The sequence below is a fragment of the Taudactylus pleione genome, unplaced genomic scaffold (genome assembly GCF_031769625.1).
Source record: "Taudactylus pleione unplaced genomic scaffold, aTauple2 ptg000810l, whole genome shotgun sequence".
In the NCBI taxonomy this organism is placed as follows: domain Eukaryota; kingdom Metazoa; phylum Chordata; class Amphibia; order Anura; family Myobatrachidae; genus Taudactylus; species Taudactylus pleione.
This window is the reverse complement of record NW_028285212.1, coordinates 2,026,096-2,049,053: the sequence shown is the minus strand read 5'-3', so window position 1 is coordinate 2,049,053 and position 22,958 is coordinate 2,026,096.

The window sequence follows — 22,958 nt, the reverse complement described above, 5'->3', positions numbered from 1 at the left end:
TGCAAGACTATACTTTGTGTTACACAATACACCACGAAGGTTCAGCATTTTTTACCTCATCACAGAATATCAGACTGAAATATCAGCTATACGTACAGCTGATTACACTATATTTGATTTGGATATATCCCCTGGCCTACTAGTGAGGGGCCATTTACATCGAGGTCCACATACTTATAGGGAGAGTGTAAATCTATATCAGGTTTTCTATGTTATAACCTGGTCTCTACTCCTATATAGTACTGGCTCTCCGGTTTATATATTTTTTGGTTTTAATTAGAATTGTTTTTTCACAGCTGCTATTGGGGACACACTATTGGAGCCTGATCAACTCCTTCTGTTGTACCCTTTCTGTGAATTTATGTTCTATAGAATTGGTTTTTATCTTTTTATAGTTATTCTTATGTAATTTCATTTACCAGTGAAGTGCACTATTATATTTATTCATTTATGCTCAACTACATTGCTACTGTGTTTTTTTATAATTAAATTTTGAATACTTACTTGATTTGTGTTTTCCTTGTGTCCCTACAACAATATTGGAGCGCAGTAAACTTTTTTCCTTTATCTCCTTTATCGAGGTTGGCAATTACCTCCATATTTGCTGCTGCACCGATATTTGGGTTTTTGTGTCTCTGACTGGTTGGCGCTTAGGTTCATTTGTGCCATGCAAACCTAAGCTGTTAATTTTACAAAGTACATTTTGGTGTTTTAACTCTCTACGGTCCATAAGTTGAGAATGCATGTTGCGATCTTCACACCGATGATACCGGAAAGCTGTTGAGAAAGTGCAGATCAGTACAACACCAAACACGGTTTACTTATCATGTATTAAACCTAAGATACCAAATAGCCTTTATTTCACAGCATTAGTACTAAATGGATAAAACTTGAATCTTATACCTTGAAGCTATGGAACCTTTTACGTGAATGTGCAGTGTGTAAGTGTTAGGGGTTTGGGAAAAGACGTTAGTTAACTTGGGGCAGATGCGTACGCATGAAGCTAATAAACAGTGTTCGCGTGCGGGGTATTATGCATTTGCTAATGTGCGACATGTTAGCCCAGCTGTCTGTATTAATGTGTGTATGGGGTATGGTAAAATATGCGGTCCCACGATGCTAATAATAACATCGCCATATGTACTTAAGTGTGAGTTTAGCTAAAATGGCGCTAAGCGGCCATTCACAAAATGGCGTCTTGCAGATGTCATTTTCAAGATGGTGTCTTGAGGCCATTCACAAGATGGCGTCGTTTCGATGTAATTTTTAAGCTGATCTTGTCTCACCCAATTATCCAGCTTCGACATATCGTGTCCCCATCGGCCAGTGTGTACAAACGATATATCTGTGAACAATGTCGTTCACAGACATATCGCATTGGCTGTGCTGCACAGCCAATGAACAGATATGTCTGCAGACATATCTGTCCATCTACAAGTGTGTATGGGTGATCAGCCGATCACCCATACACAGGGATGCAGAGAGAGGGGGGGGGCCGCAAGCGGGTACTACTTACCCAGGTCTGGCACAGCTCCCCATCCACAGCAGCCCAGCACACGCTGCTGTGTGCTGGGCTGCACTGGGAGACTGTCCGAGGCTGCTAAAGCAGCAGCCTGAACAGTCTCCTATGCCAAAGGGGGAGCAATCACGCTGATTGCGCCCCCCATTGGCTGTGCGCCGGGCTGAGGGGCAGACAGCGCCGCCCTCCCCAGCACCGCACATGGGTTTTTCCCCCCGAAGGGGGCATGGCCACACCTTCCACTTTTAGGCCACACCCCCTACCTGCCCCCTGGCCACCGGGACCCACTACAGCATGCAAATGATGGTCATTCAGTATGTGTGAACGACCGTCCTCTGCAGATGTATCTGTCAGTTGTGCACCCACCTTAAGGCCTACTCGACTTAATTGCATTGCCGCTTGCAGCTGAATGGATGTAATTTGGTTGCATTTGCCAGTAGGCTAAAGCTGGGTACTCACCCGACAACCTATGTACAGGGCCGTAGATAGCCGTAGCGGGCCCAGGTACAGAGGGGCGTGGCATAATCATGAAAGGTGTGGTCACGCCCCCTCGAGCCCAAAAAAGAACAGAGGAGGGGGGCGCTGTAAGCCCCTCAGTCCGGCGCAAAGCCAGGGGGGGTGTAATGTCCACAGACATAGGAGACTGCTGTGACTGCTGCTCAGCAGCCACGAGCAGTCTCCACTGCAGCTAAGCACACACTGTGTGCTGGGCTGCTGAGAGAGAGAGAAGGGAGGGGGGGCGTTGCCGGACCCGGGCCCCCATCTGGCCTCTCAGGAAGCCCGGGTAATCTGTACCCGCTCCCACCCCTCTCGGTGCCCCTGCCTATGTAATGATTGGTAAGTGCATACACACTTACCAATCATTCTGCTGATGTGTCTGCACTCTCAGCGCTGACATCACCACTGGGCAGGCATTTGAGTTTTCCCATTCAGTTGAGATGCCAAACACTACCGTGTCCCTGCAGATATATTGGCCATTGGCTGCGCTGCACAGCCGAGGCGATATGTCTGTGAACGATGTCGTAACGAGATCTCTTACAACAAGCACATGATGGGGGTGGTATGATCGCATACATGCAAACAACTCAGCATATGGGTAAATTAAAATCTACAAATTAAGCTCCCTGCGTGTAATGTGGATATAGGGCCTCATTCACTATGGAACGCAACTGCGAACGCAATAGCGATAACGCACGCTGTTCAAATGCAATAGTATGCTAATCCATTGTGATTGCTAAGCCGTCGCCGCACTACATAAGGATGCCCTCTTTACCTTACACACATCCGTAATGTTTAGCCAGACTGCAAAACCATGCTTACAATCAAGTACCATCGCAGCCTCACGCACACTTGCACAAGCTCTGACCAAACTCAGAAATTGCTAACTTCCATGCACACTATGAGGCCTCAGGCTGCATAGGGCATCGCAGTGGCTAATTTATGCACGCCCCTGCAACAGCGTTTTAGGCGCACTGGCACGCCTGCATTTCCCCACCCTCCCAGACACTACACTTTCTGTTAATCACTGCGATGGGTCTGTGTAGGGCCGTAACTAGGGTGGTGCGGCCGGTGCACCCCCACAGAGCGCACATGCCCTGTGGCCGGAGCCACCCGCGATCACAGCCACTACCTCTTCTATTGCCCGGTGCAATGTATAATAGTAGCAGTGTGCCCGGCTCTTTATCAGCCAGGTGCACCACTACTAAACTAATACAAATTACAGCAGGTAGGGCAGCGCTGCAGCTGCCTGCCCCTATGGTCCGCCCCCTCCCTGTAGTGTCACTGTCTCAGGGAGGGACTGGGAGAGACGTCATGACGTCTCTCCCATTCCAATTCCACAGTCCCCTGCACCGAGGAGCCATGGCGCGGCGGCGGCCCTGCTGTTTCTCCGGCATTGGGCTGCAAGCCTGGATACAGATACTACGGCTTAGTGTTGCAAAGACTTAGTCACTCGGGCATAGGTAATAATACTCCAATGCGTCGTTTTGGTATTGGTGGTTCAGCCGGAAAAGCATGCCAGTCTTTATCTATTTGGGAGATGCAAGTTGCATCCGCTATGGTGTAGTGTACTTGTGGATAGATGTTCAGGCTATAGATGCCTCTGTGGTATGGGGTGGTATGTGAGGGTATGCGTGGACTCCAGACTAAGGGCCTGATTCGGACCGCTACCGAGCGCATAGCGCTCGCAAGCGGGTCGATGGCTGGGCAGTGTGCACTGTGCATGCACGAGCCTCGGAGCGAGAGAGAAATCACTCGCTCCGGGGCTCGCTACAAGACGGGGCGGCTGTCGATGTTGATCAACAGCTCGCTCCATTTTGTAGGCGGGTCGGGGGGGTGGCTGCACAAATGGAGGCATTCCCGAAGGAACACCTGCCGTTTGTGGGCGGCCCTACTGACATCACACGTGATGTCAGTAGTGAACTTCCTGTTCTATTAGAGCAGGAAGTTCACTGGGGCTTGCGGTGGACGAGATCCTACCACAAGGGTCTCGTTGCAAGCCTGATGGTCGCGATAATCGCGACCATCGCCAGGCCGCCCGCTAAAGCTGTGGAGGCCGGGGTAAAAGAAAAAAACGGCCCTGATTCAGAGGCGCTCGCTATTTGCAAGTGCTCACTATTTGCGAATGCTCGCTCTGAATCAGAGCGGGACGGTTATTTTTTTACCCCGGCCTCCAGGCCGCTCGCTAAGCTGTGGGTGACCATGCACCACTTTAGCGGGCAGCCTGCCAATGGTCGCGATTATTGCGACCACTGGGCTTGTGACGAGACCCTTGTGGTAGGGTCTCGTCCACCGCAAGCTCCAGTGAACTTCCTGTTCTAATAGTGTGATGTTAGTAGGGTCGCCAACAAATGGCAGGCGTTCCTACGGGAACGCCTCAGTTTGTGCAGCCACCCCCCTGACCCGCCTACAAAACGGGGCGAGCTGTCGATCAACATCGATAGCTGCCCTGTCTTGTAGCAAGCCCCGGAGCAAGTGATCTCTCACTCGCTCCAGGGCTCGTGCAAGCGTGCGCACTGCCTGACCATCGTCCCGATTGCGAGCGCTATGCGCTCGTGAGCGAGTCTGAATCAGGCCCTAAGATAAGCTCTGGATTACAGGTAGACTGAGGCTTGTCCTGCCCCAGACTTACCCCAGAACCGGTGTCTCACAGGAGCTAGCTTGTGCCTTGGAGGTAAGTAATCTGGTTTAGGCTTTTGGGCCGGGTACCAGGAATTACATCCGCTATGGAGACTCACCTGCTATGCCGCGCGTCGTCTCCAGCTCCTTCTCCAGGGCCCTTCTCATCTGAAGTCTGCATGTTCCTCTTCCAATGTTTCTTCTGGGTCCTCTGAGTCTAGTTGGTCACGTGACTGCTTCAGCGTGCTAAAGATATGTTTACAATGTGCCCCAATGCGTTTCAGCCCTCGGGCCTTCCTCTGGGGGTGTGTGAATGGGCATTACAACTGTGTGGCATAATCGGTAAGGGGCACTACTACTGTGGGCGCAATGTGTAATGGGCATTACTACTGTGGGCATAATGTGTAATAGACATTACTACTGTGTGGCGTAATCTGTAAGGAGTACTACTACTGTGTGGTCATAATGTGTAAGGGGTATTACTACTGTGTAGCGTAATGTGTATAAGGGACACTACTATGTAGTGTAATGTGAATAAGGGGCACTACTGTGTCTCGTAATGTGAATTGGGGGTACTATAGTGTGGCAACGCCCTTTCCCTACTAAACCACACCTTTTTTTGGCCTTGCACCTGTGAAGCACACTGTCACTGTTTTCAATATGGGGGGGCACCAATGCACTTTCTGACACAGGGCATTAAAATGTCTAGTTACGGCTCTGGGTCTGCTTAGTCACTGCGATCGCAGTCCCGATCGCAGTGGTCAGGTTGCACACACGCACTGCGCTACATATGCATGCGCAGTACACAACAATCTTCCGATTGCATATGTATTAGCAACTTTGTTCTTTGCTAACTAAACAGCTGCATATAAAGGACAGATATTTAGAAAACAGAAACTGCAAAAGAACTATGGCCCTCATTCAGAGCCACTCGTTAACAGCAGTACGCTCGTTGCGTTCCGATGTTGAATAACCGCGCATGCATCGGAGTAACACTGCGCATGTGCGTACTGCAGATTGCGAGTTTTTTGGGACTCGTTCCTAAAATAGCGTACAGGAAGGGACATATCAAATGTGATTGACAGAACAGGGCGTTTTAGGGTGTTGACGAGGGTGGAGATGGAAAAACGCAGGCGTGGCGAGGCGTTTTGGGGGCGTACATACATTAGCAGATGCGAGCGTAAAATGTGTACGGACCGACTCCTACGTCACTGGATGATCCTCTTTCCCTTCCAAATGCTCGCACAGCTTAGGGTCTGGATTACTCGACCACATTGGCGATGGCCTTCTCCTCCGTCCCTGGACTCCACGATGTTGTTGCGATTAATCGCGGGCGGGCAGAAAAGCAATTAGTGTTGGATTGAGAACCGGCTTGGTATGTGTTTTGAAATCAGTTTTTTGGGATAGCACAAAACGTACGCAGGTGGAACTCAGAGCTGCTAATGTCAGGATGACACAGTCAATTTGCGTACATTTGGGGGGGTTTATTTGGGCAGCAATTTGGTGGTTAGGGCCTATTGTAACAATAATTTCATCATGTTTTCAGTTTCGCACCATTTTATTTGTGCCTCTTGAATTTGCCGAATTATATGAATTTTTAAACGTTCCTTAAAGAGCCCTTTTTTTTTTTTGGCCGAGTTTTTGCCTTTTGGCCCAGGATTAAATGTATCCCATTTGTACAATAATTTCACAATCCAATGTCATTGTTTAATTTCCAATTTATTGCTCAAACAAAAAAACTTATTTTTAAAATTTTGGGGACATCTTTTTTGCCCAAAGATATGTTCCCAAATCAAACAAATTGGCCCAACATAACTGTTGACATAAACATACATCAAAAAAATAAAAACATTTCACAAGAAAGGAGAGGGAAGTTTTGACCCGAAAGGAATATGAGCCAAGCACAGAAGGATTGTGGGAAAAGTCACCATTGCTGTCACCGTTTTTTCACCCGTTTGGATGGGGGAGGGAGGGCGCCAGACCGGGTCCGGGATGTCATCGGGCTGGCCTGTCCAGAGGCAGATGTTGTGGCCTCTGGACTAGGCACAGGGCAAGGCACATTTGGAGGATTGGCTGATGTTGTGCCAGAGGTGGAGGATCCTGATGTTCCGGCAGGAAGGGAGGTCGGCTCCACCATGTGCTGGCGAACGAGCTGCTCCAGGGCATTGGCGATGCGGATGTTGGCCCTGGTATTTTCCGCCAGGGCCTGACCAATGGTCTCGTTGGCCGCAGCATTTTGCTCCAGGGCCTCAGCCACCCGTAGCAGACTGGCGTCCATCTTCTGCAGAATCTCCGTATGGGAATCCGATTTGAAATTGAGTTCTGTGAGGAGGGCCACTGCCTGCGAGGGGGATTGTCCTGGACTGGCTTCTGCAGGGTCCTCAGCCGGATGTACTGGTTCCTCCCCTGCAGAGCCAGCAGAAATTCGGCGGCCAAGGCTCCCCTCTGGAGCAGACTCATCCGCCTGTGTCTCTGTTAGGAAAAAAGAGAAAAGCCTCACATTACAATCTACATATTGGCACAATAACATTTCAGAGTTGATGACATCCAAAGATTTACCTGGGACAACATGAGGAGCCGCAAAGTCTGGCATGTCCGTATCCATGTTGGACACGCCAAACACCTCCACAGGTTGCACACACCCCTGTGCCAGCTCTTCTAAATCCATCAACTCCAATGACACAGGGGTGGGACCCCCACCTGTCCCCCTTGCATGCCTAGCCCTGTCCGCGAGTTTTTGTTTTAAGCGATATTTGAAGTCGCCCCATCTGTGGGAAAAAATGGAAGCCATTATCCTTTGGTTTAAAATGGGGTTTGTTTTTAGGGGGGGCAAGGGTTTACTTACCGCCGTTTGACATCCCGGGCTAGACGGACATAATCACCCACCCTATTGACAGCAACGGCTACCTCTTCCCACATTCTCCACTTCTGGCTTACACTCATATTCCTGTCTGCCTGTGGCAGGATGTCCACACACTTCTGGATCAAAACCTCCATCTCCTTTCTTGTGAAATGTGGCTGCCTTTTTTTTTGGCAGCTTTGGCCGGAATACTGGGCCCAGCAGCCTCTTCCATGTCATCCTCCTCACCTATTTGTGTAAATTTACAGAATTCACAAAATCACAACTTGCCTAATCTTATGTTTCAAATTAATCGTTGATAGAAAATGCATGAAAGACTTACCGCCTGACTCTTGGGCATTTTTTCCCTGGTCTGTCGCCATGTCTGAGGTCCAAACAAGAAATACAACAGAATTTGAATGTGTTTTCGTGACGTATTTATACATGCGTCCTTATTTTGCGGCCGCATCATTGATTGTGCGGCCCTATGATCCCTCCTTAATTTGTGCGGGAAACGAAACACTATTTATGGCTTGGTGTGTCTCAAGTCGAGGTGGCGTTTTTGGATTGTTGGAGGTTATCTTGGCTGGAGTTTATTGATTGCGTAGAAAGGAGTTGGCGGTTGTAGATTCGTTTGTTGGTTTGATTTGCGTTTTTTTTTTCCGTTATCTTTGTTGGTTTATATTTTTGGGACCTCGTTTCTTGATTTGGTAAGTTTTGTGAAGTCTAACTTTTGTTCAATTGTTGTTTCATTGTGTTTCTTATTTTTTTTAAATTTTGGATCCATAATTTCTTCTATTTTAGATTTTGTTTATTTTCGACCCAAAAGACCTTTTGTTTTTGACTCTTATATATTTGCTCTTGGTAAGTCCATTTTTTATCTTGTATTTGCGAACTAATTAGCGCATTTTTAGTAGTTACTCTTGTGACTTGTATTAGCGAACTAATTAGCGCATTTTTAGTAGTTACTCTTGTGACTTGTATTAGCGAACTAATTAGCGCATTTTTAGTAGTTACTCTTGTGACTTGTATTAGCGAACTAATTAGCGCATTTTTAGTAGTTACTCTTGTGACTTGTATTAGCGAACTAATTAGCGCATTTTTAACAGCTTAATAATCATTCTAACTTTTTGGTGGTTTCTCTTTCGCTTTTTGTGCCAACATTTCGACCCATTTTGATGTACTGTGTTAAATGTCGCTTTGCTGTTTTGCTAAATGGGTGTTTGGCATATTTTAACTTTGGTCTAGCACAAAATTTGTAAACAAAAATGCACAGAGTGAAATGTGTCAAGTAATTTTGGTGTTTATTTTCAGTTTGGACGTATCATGACAATACCCCGGCATGTAAGCAGCAATGGATGGTATCATCAAGCTAAGTTGTTTTAATATAGTTTTGGGGTGGGTCAAAAGCCTTACTTTAAAATCTTTGAATTTCAGGTTGATCTGGGGCGGATTGTTCTGGCCATGCTCCCAGAAGCCGACCAACCTCAATCTCGTCCCAGGCGTAGGCATCGTAGGCATGCAAGGCCCCAGATATTTCTAACACGTGTCACCCTTTTTGGAATGCCCGATGATGAGGTTTTAAGATGCTACCGTCTACCTCCCAAAATCATCATAGACACTCTCTCATTAATAGAAAGTGATCTTGAGCGGCAAATTGACAGTCCAACAGCAATACCACCACTTACGCAATTTATGGCGGTGTTACATTTCTGTGCCTCAGGATCGTTTCAAACAACGGTGGGAATAGTGGCGGGCATCTCCCAATCCTCCTTTTCCCGGATCCTGAGGGCAGTGATGGAGGCACTTTTCAAGCACCTCCATCATTTTATTCAAATGCCTTTGGATATGGGTGCCCTTAGTGTGGCCAAGGCCAATTTTTACCAAATAGCTGCCTTCCCACACATCATAGGGGTTGTGGATGGTACTCACATACCACATCAGCCTCCAGCCCGGCTGGAGGCCATATTTAGAAACAGGAAACACTATCACTCCCTGAATGTAATGGTGGTATGTGATGCCTCCCTCCAGATCCTGTCCCTGAATGCTAAATTACCCGGAAGTGCACATGACTCCTTCGTCATCCGGCAATCAGGGATATGGCACAAATTAACCAACCTACAAGCTGGTGATGCGTGGCTTCTGGGTAAGTGGAGACCTTTAGTACATAACAATGTTAAGCTTGATACACAGTGTTCCTGATGTTGTCAATTCTTTTCCATAGGAGACAGTGGATATCCTTGCATGTCCTGGCTGCTCACTCCTTATTTGGCTCCCACACCAGGGCCACAAAGTGAGTATAATTCCGCACTTACAGCCACCAGGCAAGTGGTGGAGCGCTGTATCGGCCTTTTAAAAGGCCGATTCAGATGCCTCCACCGCTCTGGTGGCGAGCTCATGTATTTGCCGGATATGGTGTCGAAAATTGTGGTCCTGTGTGGGATATTTCACAACATCGCCATAAGGAGTGGTGTCCCAATGCAGCCAGAGGATGCCTTACCTGAGGATGGCCCCCCCGAGGTTGGTCGGAGGTCAGTATGTGGGGGGGCCATACGCGATGATGTGGTGGCCAGATTTTTTAGGTAAGTTTGAACAAAACAGTGTTTTAACCTAATGTGTTTGTGTTTGTTTGCGAACATCTAATTTTGTTTTCTTTTTTTCAACATCTTCGCTGTGTTCACATAATCTTTGGCCCTACAACGCTCACTACTTCATGCTACCCTTACCAAACCTGGATCTGCTCATTTTGGGAATATATTCTGGAACCCATATCGCAACGCCATGTTTGTGGAATCATTTTGGCATGGTCCTTCCTCAACCAGTTCTTGATTTTTTTTTTTGGTTTTTTTTTTATTGGGTATGTGTTGCATTTGAGATTCTCACTGTGTGTTTTTTTTGTGAGTGACCACTTTGATTTCTCAGTTATGTTGTGAATAAATGTTTGGAGAGTTAAATGTTCTTCCTTTTTTTGGACGTTACCAGCAAGTTTAACCAGGTTAACACACCTTACATTTGACTAAGGGGTAATCCAGTACTGACGCCAGTTGAGCAAAAATGAAATATGTTTTCAGGTTCCCAACCCACACCAAAAGGAAGCCTGTCCAATCATTTGGCTTTGTAAGATTCGCCTAAGCAGCTTGCCCACCAACTAGGAACCTGTAAAATGTAGAAATATCTAATTGCCACTACACACAAAAAGGGAAATGACATTGTTACTGTTATGTGTTTCTTGAGGGTGTTTTACATACAAATACAAAACCCACTCTAATTTTTAAAAAATGCGAAACCTTGCAGGAACAGTCTACTTATGTCAGAGGTAACTATCTTTGGTTTTGAAAAAACGAATGAGGCAGAACGTATATTAGAAATAAACAATTTATTTTGAAAAATATAAAAACAAAAAAAAACTACTGCCGAAGGATGCCAGACAGCCGGTCAAGGGCCACAAGCACCCCAATTACATTTTGGCGCATGTGTGCCACACAATGTTCGACCTCTTGCCGACGCCTCTGTTCCTCTGTGGGTGAGAAAAGTGTGTGGATTAATCAAACAATAGGGAATCCACATTAAAAAAACAAAAACACAACGAAATCACTCCAAAACCAAAATTTAAAAAAAAGGGGTGCTGCAAAAATTACAAGGCCTATGTAGAAATACCCACAGGTGTGATATGTGTATGTTGAAATCAGCAGGAAGAGGTAAAGGCAAACTGCTAAATCACCAAAAAAGAACCCAAAAATCACGAATAAAGGAACGACACATGATTACATACAAACAGTTTGTGGTTAAAAAATACGCAAAATAAAAACATACTGGTAGCCAAAACGGCAGATCCCGAAGTCCCTCCATCTTCATCCTCGGAGGAGCCTTCATTCCCCAAAGAATGGGGCGGGGTTATCACGGACTCCGGGGAGGGGGTAATTGGAAGAGGGGTGGTTGGAGGAGAGGGGGAAGGGGGACGGAGGGGAAGGAGGCCCGACAGTTCCGGGAGAGACTCTTGGAAGGCTTGGGAGGAGGGGGGAATAGGGGAATTATTTGGGGTGGAGTGTTGGCTGGGGGTGGGTGAGAGTGGGCGGGACCGCCGTCTGGCCGGACGGTGACGGCGTAGTCTTGCCTGTCCCCCTAAAAGATGTCAAACAAATTGTGGTTAGTTTCTGGCCAAATCCTGCCCAAATAACATTTTAAAATCACCCACCACCAACAAAAAACATGCAAATATGAGTAGAATGAATATATCAGAAATAGAGGGAAAACATGGTCATGCAGATATGAGGAGAATGAAAAAATAGGACAGACATGAAAACATGCACACGCAGTTTGCCCCACAAAGACAAACATGAAAACCACAATACATAACACTTACTTTCCAATATCTGCATGCGAAAGCATGCCAGCAAGCGGGGCGTTCGCCGTTGCAGGTCAGACCACCTGCGCTCCAGCTGGCCGATGTGGCGGCGTGAGCCGAAGGAGCGCAGGCGGGCCCGTGCCTCCGCATACGCGGAACGCTTCTGCCGGTTGGTGATGGGTGGAGGCTGGCTGGTGATACGCCGATCCAGCACCTCCGTTAGCACCAGCAGCTCGCGCCTGGTGAATGCGGAGGCTCTCATGATGGCAATGGTGTTTTTCTTAAAATTCATTTTTGATAAAGTGTGGCAAAAATTTCTGATTGGCTAATGTAGCTTGGAAATTAACAGGAGCAATTTGATTGGTTAGTGTATGAGTCATGTGTTCGACAGGGCCAGAAATCTCTGGAGAGTTATGATAGGCTTGATGCAGTGACATGCGTAAGCAAATTTAAATAAAGAAATGAACCCCGGAAAATATGCGGGGATCCACAGCAATAGAACAATTGTCTCATTGTGGCTAACATGTTTTTTGAGCAATAAAAGCGAATGTTTAAGCCGTACGTATTCTGCGGGTAAACACAAACACGGACAAGAGTAAAGTTTCTTGCATTGTGTTGAAAAAAAAAAACCATTAAGCTAATTGATACATTGATTGGCATGATACGATTGATGGAGGTAGGCAGAATAAAGGAGCAGGTAATCGACATCTGACATGGCCTCTTCCGGTTTATACTTGTGCGTGCGTTCCCTTCAAGCCATTTCGGGGATGTACGCTCGCTATTTCGCACGCTCGTTAGTTAGAGGAGGGGTCGTCTGAGTTTGGGGAGGATTTTTAGATGCGTTCGAAAATACGAGCGAGCCCTTGAATTTAAATATTTTTGTACGTACGCATAACGTACGTGCGCCCGCTTGCGAGTGGCTCTGAATGAGGGCCTATGTTTTGTATCTACATTAAAGAAAAAACAGTGAGCTTAGCCAGCAGTAATGAATTAGGTACACTGGCAGACCGGATCCTGGGATTTGTCCAGCCCAGCAAAGACTAGGCTGGCCGAAAGAGGAAAAAACACAAAAAACAACATTGGTTCAGTTAAAATAATATAATTTTTTTACTTTTCACACAATAATAATTACAAGGAAATACTGTATCTAGCAGTAAAAAAATATGAACCATTTATGTAAACACAGAAATAAAACTATAATAGGGATGCGGGATGCCGATGGTCAAAATACTGGCGTCGGGATCCCGCCTCCTGTATCCCGACCGCCGGCATCCCAAAGGTAAGTATCGGGGATTAGGGGAGCGTTAGGGGTTAGGGTTTGGCACTAGCAGGAGGGTTAGGGTTAGGCACTATGAGGGGGGGTTAGGTTTAGGGTGCGGGGAGGGGGAGGTTAGGTTTAGGCACTAGGAGGGAGGGTTAGGGTTACCGGTAGGTGTAAGGGTTAGCGTTAGGGAGCTTACCTTGTAGTGTCGGGATTCTGACTGTCGGGATGCCTCTGTCTGTATTTTGACCGGCGGCATCCCGACCGCTGGGATCCCATACCCAACCCTTATAATAATAATAATCATAAAAATGTGTATATCCACTGGAGTAAAACAAAAGTTGTAATGCACCATAAGCTTATGAAAGCGGAACAGTTATAATAATTAAGGTGTTTGGAGGGATGAAGCTACTTAGTAGCAGAACAATATTAGTAATTTAGAGAAAGGAATAAGAATGAAAAACAAAATCCAATAAGGTGTAATATTGGACAGTGAGTTACATACATACTGTACTTAATATGAATATAGTTTTCACTCATTTATAAGGTGTTCACCTCATGGTCCAGACTGGATTCACGGGCACATATGAGAAACTGGTAGGCAGTTTAGCATATAGGGAAGAGTTGGTGGACACAGGGACATGTGAAGGAAAAGCTGGTTAGCAGTAGGGGGCATTTGGGAGAAAACCTAATGGGCAGGTAGTGGCATGTGAGAGAAATGATAGGGGGCAGGGTGGTGGCATTACTACTGTGTAGTTATAATGTAAGGGGCATTACTGCTGTGTGGTCATAATGTGTAAGGGGCACTGCTACTGTGGTCATATTGTGTAAGGGACATTACTACTGTGTGGTCATAATGTGTAATGGGCAGTACTACTGTGGGCATAATGTGTAAGGGGCTTTGCTACTGTGAGCATAATGTGTAAGGGGCATTGCTACTATGTGGTCATAATGTGTAATGGGCATTACTGCTGTGTGGTGTAATTGGTAAGGGGCATTACTACTGTGTGGTCATAATGTGTAATGGGCATTACTACTGTGTGGTGTAATCGGTAAGGGGCATTACTACTGTGTGGACATAATGTGTAATGGGCATTACTACTGTGTGGTGTAATCGGTAAGGGGCATTACTACTGTGTGGTCATAATGTGTAATGGGCATTACTACTGTGTGGTGTAATCAGTAAGGGGCATTACTACTGTGTGGTCATAATGTGTAATGGGCATTACTACTGTGGGCATAATGTGTAATGGGCATTACTACTGTGTGGTCATAATGTGTAATGGGCATTAGTACTGTTTGGTCATAATGTGTAATGGGCATTACTACTGTGTGGTCATAATGTGTAATGTGCATTACTACTGTGTGGTCATAATGTGTAATGGGCATTACTACTGTGTGGTCATAATGTGTAATGGGCATTACTACGTGTGGTCATAATGTGTAATAGGCATTACTACTGTGTGGTGTAATCAGTAAGGGGCATTACTACTGTGTGGTCATAATGTGTAATGGGCATTACTACTGTGTGGTGTAATCGATAAGGGGCATTACTACTGTGTGGACATAATGTGTAATGGGCATTACTATTGTGTGGTGTAATCGATAAGGGGCATTACTACTGTGTGGTCATAATGTGTAATGGGCATTACTACTGTGGGCATAATGTGTAAGGAGCCACATTGCCCCAACTCACATTATGCCACAGTGCCCTCAGGTCACATTATGTCATACAACAACCCCAGTTCACAATGGCGGGCTCCTCTACCACAGCTATTTTCCTTCTCCTCCTGTGCTATGCGCACCATATCTACTGCACGCAATCCACTGTGAGTTGGAAAGCTGGTAGGAAGGGACGGTCAACTTTTTGCCACAATCTAGTGTATTCATTATAGCAGAGGCTGAGTAGCGTGGTTAGAAGAAGCCAACCATTATGAACTGTGACATAATCTGAACTCGTGGCACTTTATAACGTAATACATTATTGTGGCTAGTAATTTGCAGACTGTCCCTTTCGTAATTCAATACAGTGTCAAGTGTTTAGCAGTAATACCAATGTGAGCTGAATATACAGGACGTCGGCCACGGAATTAGGCCCCTAAGTCCCTGGGCCCCAAAACATCGGCACAGCCCCTGCGCCCATGTAGTTATGCCCCTGGTTTGTAGTTTTTAAGTTCTCACTATGGAAACATGGCTAAAAAGTAATCTAAGAACTGTGATTAATGCATATTTCTTGCTTTGCTGTAGCTGGAGCAATCTCTAATTCAGGATCAACTTAGGCAATAAGTTTTTCTTTTTAGGGCCTCTTTAAAGGGAACATCCAAGAAATCCATGCCAATAAGAAAGAGGGAATGAGAAGTTATATTGAGGAGAGAATAACTGCCGCTGCTTTGCCAACATTTGTATATGGAATAGAATATGTACTGTGGCTGAGGTTTTTGAGAGTACAAAAAAAAAAAAGAAATTGGTCAGATTAGTTAAACCAAATACTACATTTACAGTACTGTCTGCTATATTCTTGCAGAGAACATTTATATTCTGTAGTGTTCAACTTTCTTGGGGTCACTAACTAACATGTTGGGATTCTGTGTTTTTTTTTTTAAAGAATGTATTTTCATGTCTAGGTGTCAGCTGGGATCCGCTCACTGTTTACCTTCAATTTGAGGCATTTAAACAATGCTGCATATATCTCCTTACCAGACAGGCCAACTAGGGTTATATAATTAGACAGCTCTTACTGCCAAGTGCCAGAGAATTGGTGCCAGGGCTCAGGGAAGAGAGCAAAGAGGAAAAGACAGACTATTAGATCGTATCTATGGGGCTGCAGTGTGACAACAATGTAGGCTTTGTGCCATTGTACATGGGCAAGAATGTGGCAGTTATTGGCATGATTTGAAATGGTTATAATATCAGTGATTACTGAGGTGAGGCCTTAACCCATTCTCAACTGTGTTTGTAGGTAAACCTCAGACCTGTTGCATAATGAGAAACAACTGTAAAAGCTTCTGTCCTGCCTGGCAATTTTTATTGATTTTATTTTACATTTACGTTCTTTAGCTTTGTTTTATTATTTTCCAATTGACAGAGGCAGAATAAAATAGGACTTAAAAAAGCACCAACCGTAGGCACAAGACCAAACAAGGACACTTGTTCTTGACGGATATGAAAAAGAATAGCCCAACGCAAACTCCTTATTGGGGAAAACAATTTCCGAATGTCACAATACAAAAATTCCAAATGTCACTCACTTCCCAATATAATGCCATCCAATCCTGAAATGAAATAGTCTTCAGGTCAGAATCCTATAGCTTCAACTTTTGCCCAGAGTATATTCGGATAAATGTAACTTTTTCCGACTTCATAAAAAGAGGTTGGTCCTTCTGTGATTTTTATGCTGTACTTCTCCAACATATAGATAGAAAAGGGAAACAGAAATATTCAGTAGTGTAATACAGCTTTATTTTCATGACAAAGTTAAAAACAGAATATATTGGGAAGTGACTTTTGGAATTTTTGTATTGTGACATTCGGAAATTGTTTTCCCCAATAAGGAGTTTGCACTGGGCTATTCTTTTTCATATTTACACATTTGGGGTGTTTTCAGGCGAGCACCAGCCCTATAGCAGCATTCTTGTTTTGAAGCGCACGTGTTGTATTCTTTTTTGTTATAACTTGTTCTTGACGGTGCTGCATGAATTTTTTTTTCTTCCAACTTTCACACCTGTAATGCATCAAAAATTGGCACTGACAAAAGATGGATGGGAATTAATGAGCGGTAACAGGTAAGCGTGACATTGGCAACAACTGGGTGGGGAGTACTGAGTCACACAGTAAAGCTAATTTCCCTAGGAATTTAATTGGAGTGCCATGGGCATTTTCTGGACGTTTATTAAAATGTTGCTACATCTTTGTAGAGGTCAAATTTTTTATCTGCCTCCTTCTAAGATGGGTAATTTTCAGCAAGCATGTGGCTGGTGGAGATTCTAATGATGACAGCTGCATACTTCAACACATTGGGTGGCATAGGCTTAGAGCAGAGGTTCCCAAACACGGTCCTCAAGGCACCCCAACAGTTCAAGTTTTAGAGCTATCCAAGGTTGAGCATAGGTGGTTAAATCAAATTGACTGAGGTACTAATTAAGTCCCGTTGTTAACCATGGATATCTCTAAAACCTGAACTGTTGGGCTGCCTTGAGGACCACGTTTGGGAACCTCCGACACACCCATGCAAATTGTCATATTTGAATATTAGAGAAAGTACAAAGACTCAGCCTCACAGAAAATGCAATTATGGAAGCGTTCCATTCAGAATTATCCCCACTATATCAGCCTCACCTTTAGTGCAGCATGGTTTTGCCAAGGTGCAATTTGCTACCTTTTTATTTCCTCCTAGGTAGATATGTATCTACTTAATCTATATAACTGACATCATCACCATGTTTCCTGACCTTACCTAAGTATTTCCAAATATTTTCCCTCCATAAAGATTTAACGTCTCCAGCACAGTGGAAGCTGATATGGTCTGGAGAAGGGTAAAAATTCACTTATCTCACTCATGATCACTGCTAAGAATTGGTTCCTCCATTGTCTGTCCACGAAAAAAAAAGACAGGACAAGGCAAAGGGCGTGGACATCACAGGCCCAAGCTCCTTAGATGCCCTTGGGCCATACCTTCATCCCCACAGTGGTTCTCTCTGTGGTCTGCCTTCACCAATGCATTTACTAGATAGTGCTAACACACCAGATTAGTACCTGCTTATTGGAGAGGCTGACACTGAACCTCACTCACATTGACAGGCCCACTGCTGGAAAGTCTGGTAGGCAGTGATGTTACACCATGGGTACCTAATTAACCAGACAAAGGAGTATGATTATCCAGGAATTTAATTATCTTGTGCCAACACCCGGGTTAATGGCTTCCAGTCTATTTTGGCGAACCCATGCTCTGGTGACCCTAATTGAAAGTAGCTCCTTATAGGACATGGTAAAGAGAGTACAAGTGGTGACAATAAAGAACAGTTTACAATATTTAAAGTACATAATATTGTAATCAAAATAACATTTACTAATGAGAAGGGGATGCCAGACAGGCTTAGACTTTCATCCCTAGGAGACTGGTACCCTGTTCTCACCACACATCACTCTGGAGTTCCATACATAGATGGCTTTAAGCAAAGGTCTCAAAAATACATAATGATGTACAACTTGATGGTAAAACCATGCTTTTTTAATTACACATTTCCATTCTTTTGTTTAAATGCAGCTTTCAGACAAAAGCAGAGAATATTTTGTTCTGCGGTAATCATCAGTGCACAGAAATAAAAAGAGAGAATACTTAAAATTACACAAAGTATAAGCAGATCCTTGTCTGTTACATTCTCATTGCTCAGGTTACCGGGAGAGAAGAACATAAAACCCCAGTCTAATCATTTCATAATACAAAAAGAACTCTTCTGGACATGCAGTGCCTTCCCACGGTGCACAGAGACCTTTCCAAGATCTGAAAAACAACAAGACCATCAATAAGTAGTTTACGTTCAATTTACAGGACAATCAAATCCCAAAATGTAAATGGTAAGATCTGAACCATGATAGTAAATTACATTGCACAGTGTTACCATGACAAGCCACTATGTACACATACTGTACATATAATTGTCACTTGCTCTTTAAGTATGAGGAGTTACAGCCTTCCAAAAGTGAGAGAGGTCATGCCAAGGGTGCCAGGATTTAAGTTATTTTGAAACACTTCCAGATATTGCTGAACAGCCAAAAATCTAATATCCAGGAAGCAATGAAGCAGACGTAGCTAATAACAGCAAATAGCTCACCACATGTGATTAAGTCTTAACAATATAATTACAAAGAAATATCTTATAAGTTAAAAAGAATTATGTTAAACATCAGCAGAGTTTCTATTATGGGACATGACAACTCACTGTCTTGCACTATTACCCAGATAAATGTGATTTTATTCAGGTATAGCAGCAAAGTAAAGCTACTTGTCAAGTTAATTGAGCTCCCCAGCCTTCTTGGTCATCACCATTACCTAATCTCCGACAAGGCTTTTCTGTCTCCTACTCATTATATAAACAGATAGTGACTACATCTTCAGACAGTGATATCACAATTGCCAGACAAGACTGGGCTGTTTAAAGGTTTCCCCGGCCATTATTGAGCAATGGGGAAGCTATGCAACAGTTGAGACATTAATACAGATGGAGGATTAAAATGGAAAATCCTTAATCTTGTAGGTGTCTGACTTTTGGTTTGACATGGAAAGGTTACATTTGCTGAATTGTAATTTAGGTATAATGTGTTATATTCATTAATCTTAACTGTTTCTTTACTGAATTAAATCAAATATTTGCATAAGGAATACTGCATATAAAGATGTGATTTTCCTGTATATGAGGATCAAATGTAAGGATAATATCAGACAGTTGACAAATTGTAGGAAGTTATATAAACATAAAAATAATTTACTGTGGAACGTATTTACCTACATAACATGCTTTTTGTTTTTTAATTAATTTAACTGACTCCATTATGTTTTCCCTATAAATTGTAAGCTTGCAAGGGCCCTCTTACTGTTTTGTATGTCTGTTATTACTGTTTGGCTCTAAATTGTAAAAATTCACAGAATATTTTTATTTTGATAGACTTAATTTGATAAGCTAAATTTGAGCAATGTAGACAGGTTCATCCATGTTCACGTCATTTTGACCATATTTAAGATGGTTTGAACATGTTCGAGTTTCTTGTCCACAGTGTATGGTGTATCGGCAAACCTCAAATTTTATACCACAAACTTGGAACTTGAACACAGTAATAGTCACTGCTAAAATAAAAAATATCTTAAAAATACAATAAAACAGCCATCTAAGTTTGAACTGCTATATACAAACCAGAAAAGGTGAATGGTAAATAAACATTAAATTCAAACGCAGTGAAAATAATATAAAAAAACTGTTAAAAACACAATAAATACTACAGATATTTTAGTTTGAACAGGCAAGAATTTATAGTTTATTTTAACATTTTAAGAACAGCAAATTGTGAACAGCAAGCTTGGAAGGAAACATCAGATTAATAGACTCATATTCATGATTATCTAGAGATGAGTGGTTCAGTTTTGCTGAAATCTAAAAACACCCGAACTTGGGGTTTCCAAGTGGATTTGAGTCCCGGCTTGGGTCTTTCTGCCATGTTTGCATCTCACAATGAGGCAAAACTTAATTTCCCAGAAATGTTGGATCTCGTGTGTTTTGGATTGCAGATAAGAGTCCCTCCCTTGTGATCAGGCGCCATTTCACACAGGAGAGTGTATAGAGAGGGTATGGTCTGTAGTTGTGCTTCAAAGAGAAGCCATTAGGATGACATTAGATTAGAGAAAGTTGTAGTAGGTAGATGGAGTAGGTGGGAAGGCTGACTATAGGCATCTTTGTCACTGTGTGTATGTGTGTTTGCTTGCCAGACATACTATCTAGCAACTGCAATCCAGTGCACTGCAAATGGCAAACAGTCTACCATGTGTTTGTTCAGTGTTGACCTGAGGCATGACGGGCCCCCCGGTGGATTGCAGTGGTAGGGGCCCATGCTTAAAAGGTGTGGTCAACCACCATATGGGGTGTGACCAGACATCACAGAGGTGTGGCTAACCATTAGGGAGTGCATGGTCTGGGCATATTTATAAATATATATAGCAAATAATAATGTACTAGATTGATAACAGCATTACACTGTAGTGAATACACTATTGTACTAGGAATGCAGTATAATGTAATATAAGTATAATACTACTATATAATAATATAATAAGTATAATAATTAAGAACAGGATGGTGATCCTGTCTATATATACCCCAATAAGTTACTGCACATATGCTAGGGTACTTCAGTACTGAGCGGCCAGTGTCTAAAACTCAGTGAGAACTGCAGCACGACTAGTAAAGGTGAAATACAGCCATTGTAAAAAAAAAAGATTCAACTCTCTAACCTCTAGGATGGCTTAATTGTATGTTAGTGAATGAATGCACAGCTAAAATGTCATTTCAATCAATGGCAGGACTTGTGTCTATTATGCTAAAGCCCACAGCCAACAAGAGGAGGGGGCCGAGTGGGTCATGACTTCCCACCTTGATTGTCAGGAGTGCTAATCTTGTTGCGCTTTCCATAGAAATGAATCAAACACCCAAGTCCTGCACCACCAGATAACTGACCATCTAATAAAGTTACAATGTATAATTTGAGTGCACTGTCTGGAACCTGAGCACTAATAGAGGGGCAGTGGGGCCCACTGGGGATTTCCCCTGTATGCTGTGGGCCAGTCCAACCCTGTGTTTGGTTTTCAGACACAGTAGTACAGTACCTGCAATCCAGTTTTTTTTTTACAAGGATATCTACTGCAGTATATAATTTATATTGTTACTAGTGTATAAAGGTAGAGAGACAGTATGATTCCAAGATTATTTGTTAAAAAATAGTATACTGCACGTTATCTGAGTGATCTGCACCCCAAAAAAGACCTCTTTTACTGTTGGAAAAAAATAATTGAACAAAAAAATATTATTATTTTTTTATCTGCAGTCTTTTATAATTCAATTTAAATTGTTTTTTGGAGTGTGTGTCTTGGAGAGACAGCTTATATTACTGTACTTACTATGGGTGTTCTCTTGCCCTGTTAGCCGCACCCCCACAAAAATAATGAAAGTGTAAAAAATATTTTTTTTTCTGGTGTCAAAGAAAATTGTAGTCTTTTATAATCCAATTTGAATAGTATTTCAAGAGTGTGTATTTCTGAGAGGCAACCTGTATTACTGTAATTATTCTCAGTGTTGTTGTATCCCACTTACCTGCACCTCATAGTAAAGGTAATGGTCCCTCATTTCACTATGTCATTGTATGTTCACTGGATGTGGTGGCATTTAAGTTCGACTACAGCAGCTAGCTTTACTCCTGTCCTGGCGTAAAACATGAAATCAATCACGGACAAGTACATGGAAGAAGAACAACCCAGTACTAGTTCTGGCAGTCATAGTACTTCGACATCTACATTTAAAAAAGGTCAATGGGATAGACTGTGTAAGCAAGGGCAACTCAAATCTAAAAAATATTTAAAAATCTTAAAGACATCATCAACTATGAATGGAAAAGTTACTGTCGGAAAACATAAATTTGCCAACATTCCATACACCACATGCAATGGCAGGGAAAGGCTCAGACCATGGCCTTTCTTTGCAAATAGGTGGTCCTGCTACTGCTTTTTCATGCACTAGAATCCCTATTGCCTAATGCCGGGGTTAAACACAGTCAGGCATCTTCTGTAATCTTGCTGCAACACCTTCTCACTCTGAGCCTAGACATGTCACCTCTAAACCAGGCAAATCAGTGCACAGAAAGAACACTAAAGTTGAAGAACAAATTGTGTGTTCACAAACTTCATACATTCCCGGGGAGGGTCTAAGGGTGTCCATGAGTGCTATGCGTGAGTCTGACATTTCTAATTCTGACACTGTAATCCTAGAAAAAGTCTCCCTCCACCACTTCTGAGTAGTAGTAAAAGTAATGATGACAGTTTAGACATAGAAATTGAGGACATTACTTTGGAAGTTGTAAATGTGCAACAGGATGAAGGGGATAATTAAGTTTCTGCTGCTAATGAAAGTGATGATGATGAATGTGTTGGACAAGAAAAATTTGATAAAATTCAGTAGGATGATGTTGTTTGCGTCAAAGTAAATCATGTCAACAAGGCATGGTCATGCCTGGGCAAAATACCAAAAAAGCCATCTCCTCCATGTGGAAATATTTTTTCCCAAATCCTGACAACAGTTGTCAAGGCATCTGTGGCATTTGTAGTGCCAAAATAAGTAGA